Source organism: Phalaenopsis equestris, unplaced genomic scaffold (genome assembly GCF_001263595.1).
Source record: "Phalaenopsis equestris unplaced genomic scaffold, ASM126359v1 Scaffold001316, whole genome shotgun sequence".
Lineage (NCBI taxonomy): Eukaryota > Viridiplantae > Streptophyta > Magnoliopsida > Asparagales > Orchidaceae > Phalaenopsis > Phalaenopsis equestris.
In genome coordinates, this window is record NW_018165755.1 from 243,089 (window position 1) to 246,899 (window position 3,811).

Consider the following 3,811-nt stretch of genomic DNA (forward strand, 5'->3'; position numbering starts at 1 on the left):
CCCCCCCCTCATGTTTATGCTACAATATTTCATCAATCTTTTCCTAAGTTTGATTTTTAAGTTATCTTCTAATCCTATTTAGGAGCATAAACACTAATCATATTTATTATACTTTTTTTGATAATTAACTTTTCAAGAATTACCATATCATCAATATAGGTTCATCTCAAAGTTTCATCTTTCAGTTCTCTATCTAGTACTGTTCCATCTTTATTTCTCCTGTTAACATTATCAACATGAAGCAAGCTGTAGCTTTTCTGAATATCCTTGGATCTTATTTTTCTCATTTCATTTAGAATCTTGCAGACAAGTAATATATATTCTTCTTATAATCATTCTGTCCACGAATTCTCTTACTTTTTACTTCAACCTTCAATTTTTTTTAGCAAATCTAATATCAGTTTTAGACCTAGCTTCCCCCTTTTTGAGGACGTGCTTGCCAATTTTTTGACTGCTTACCAAAATTGGGTCAGGTTTCGGCACTTCACTTTTGTGTAAATGCCCTAGCACTAGCAAAATTCTACTGTGAAATTATTTAATAGTTTTGATATAAGTTTTACAATCAGTAGTTAACCTTTTACGAACTTTCTTCATCGGTGATTGCGACTGGCAATGCCTATTTATACCATTGATAGTAAAAGTTCTAATAATACTAAGGATAGATTACTCATCTACATTTTATTTAATTTTAATTATATTAAAATTAATTTAAAACTATTGCTGAATTTAGAATTGAAATTTTAGAAGCTACCAAGTAACTGGCAGTACATCAGTTCAAAACTGATACTGAAGCCAATTTCTCAAACCTTGCCTACAAGCTGAAAGTTTCTGTTGTTGTAAGATGATTTTCTACTAAATGCTTTGAAATGTAATCCAATTTCATTTAAAGAAAGCTTTTACTTGATAAATAAAGTATTTTTTGTTCTTAATTCTTAGTGCAATCGACATTTTTTTTCGGTGTTGTTTGGACCGTTATCTTGACTTTGATAATAGTTAAATGCTAGATTTTAAGATCTAGGAATCTCCAATGATTCCATTTGAATTCATGATCAATAAGGTTGTTTTCTTCGAAATATCTTCTTATCTCTTACTAAAGTACAAATTTCTTAGCGTCATTCCTCAAAAACGAACATGAAAATCTATGATGATTTTTTCATATGTTTGCAAAAAGACTTATAATTAATAATTTAATTACTATGCGACAATTCAGATGAGCAAATTTCAAGTTTTGATAGATGTTCATGTCATCTTCATTTTATCATTTGAATTTTCTTTTCTTATAAATCTTGTTAATTGCTAATGGTGCATAACATTTTTTAATAATAAAATTGTGTTAAAACATAGATGAAATTTAAAAGTTTAATTTAACTAATTAACATTAAAAAAATTCATAAATCAACGTTGTTACCATTTAGAATGATGACAACGCTTATCGTCGCCATTCAAGGTGACGATAAGTTATTATTTATTTCTAACGGTTATATGTTTGTCGGGGAAAGTAGGTTGCTGTTGATATATATATAGAGTGGGGCTCATGGATGGGAGACATGTTTTGATTCAGTTAATCGTGCCTGAAGATCACTCGTACTTTCTCCAAAAAATATCTTAACATTTGCTGGTAAACTAATGAAACTACTCAATTGGTCTCCTGATTTTGACCCCAATCATGAACCTCCTACTGTATCGGTGTGATTTAGTCTACCTGGTCTCAAGTTGCTTTTTTTTCATCATCAGGTTCTCTACTCTATTGGTGTCATACTTGGGGACCCTATGAAGCTAGATCTACCCACTTTCAATCTTACCAGAACTTCTGTGGCCAGAATACTTGTGGAAAGAGATATTACTTTGTCTGATGTTACTGAAGTCTGATTAGACACAATGCATAAGTATATACTTTCTTATTGTTCTCATTGTAAGATGTTTGGGCATACTCTTGATAAATGTCATAAGCTTCATCCTAATTTGAAATCTAAAGATCAAGTGAATGAGGATGGTTCTAAGGATATATTTGTACCACTTGGAGAGAAAACTATCACAGGATAGATTTTGGTGTCTGATTCTATTGCCCCTGTCGTTACCGTTACTGCGAGTGACGTGATGCTGATACCTTCAAACCCCATAGAAAACAATACTGATGGACTATTATCTATATATATATGCCGCAAGCACTGCTAACGTGTCGATAGAGGATCACGACATCTTCTGTTTCGAGCGTCAAACTCGTCGAGCTGCAACGGCCAGTTCTGCGGCTCGTCGTTCTGCGTTAGTTTTCGACGCTTCTTGTTCGTGTCTGCGCCAGTGCTTCTCCGGCCCGATCTTCTGTTTTGCTTCTGGGCTTTTCTCTCCATCCTGATGCAATTCTCTCGCTGCAGGTGACAACTGTTTGTTCTGATGGTACTTCATTCTTTTTTTGCTTCTTTTACTGAACCGGCAAAGGCTTCTTTTGCCCACGTGGTGGGAAACCCTCAGGTGGAGTTCGTGGTGGTATTTCCCTCAAACTATAAAGAATGTCATGATGGCACAAATGATTGTTCTTTTGTTAAGAAGGAAGTAGGAAAGTGGTGAAAACAACAATTTTTTTCTCTGACTTAGAAATTTTTACCATGACAGAAAAATTCAAGTTTGCTCTCATTGAAAAATTTCAGTGGAGACATCTACCTATGAAGATTATTAGAAAGAGTAGATGATCATAAGCCCGTAGGCAAGTGGAAGGTGAAACCTATGAATGAGAGACATGTGTTGATTAAACTAACAATGGATGAAGACTACACTAGAATTTTCTCCAAAAAATATCTTAATATCGTAGGAAAAGCTATGAAGTTACTCAAGTGGTCTCCTGATTTCGACCCAAATCATGAAGCTCTCACTGTACCGATATGTTTTAGTTTACCTGGTCTCAAGCTGCATTTTTTTCACCATCAGGTTATCTACTCTATTGGGGCCACTCTAGGAGATCCTTTGAAGCTAGATCATTCTAGTTTTAACCTAACTAGACCCTCGGTGGCCAAAATATTTGTGGAAAGGGATATTACTTTACTGGATGTTACTGAAGTCTGGCTAGGCACAACCCACAATGGATATTGGCAACAAATCGTCTTGGAACACAGACCCTCATATTGTACCCACTGTAAGATATTTGGTCATATCCTTGATAAATGCTACAAGCTCCATCCTAATTTGAAAACTAAGGTTCAAGTGAATAAGGATGGGTCTAACCCCACTGTTCTGGACATTTTAGTTCCACCTGAGGAGGATACTACCAGACAGGTGGTGTCTGTTGCCCCTGAAGACCCCCCTCATGACACTGCTGTTATTGAGAGGGATGTGATGTTGGCACCTTCAAACCCCATAGAAAATAATACTGATCGACTATTACCTACAAATGAAAGTGTTTAAACTCAACAACTTGTTAGTTGGTTATGTTCCTAAAACTAAAGGTAGAGGCAAGACTAAATGGGTCGTTCCCGAGCTCTTGATTCCGCGATTTGACAATTTCGGTTTTTTGGGTTTACATGTACCTTTTCTTTTTTGGGACCTTTGTGTGTGCCCTACCTTATGGGTAGGGTGGCTGGGGCTATTATACGTGCCTCGGCCATCCCCGATACGTCTAACAATTTAAGTACCATACCCTCCACCGGGGAGAATCGAACTTCAGACTAGAGGAGACTTACAACTGACAAGCAGATGACCGACCAACTGATTTGAGTACGTGGTTCTTCTTTTCTTTTCTGTCTGCATGAAGAAATATTCCTACTTGATAGAGCAATTTATTGAATCAAATAACGTTGTGCAGTACGCTCTTTCCTGTTGC

At 35.9% G+C, this 3,811-nt stretch overlaps 1 protein-coding gene across 2 annotated transcripts in view; it reads left to right on the forward strand.

Moving 5' to 3' along the window:
• LOC110033987 (E3 ubiquitin-protein ligase BOI-like) overlaps positions 1-3,811 on the forward strand; it is a 26,969-nt gene that overhangs the window by 3,267 nt on the left and 19,891 nt on the right. The window lies entirely within an intron of this gene.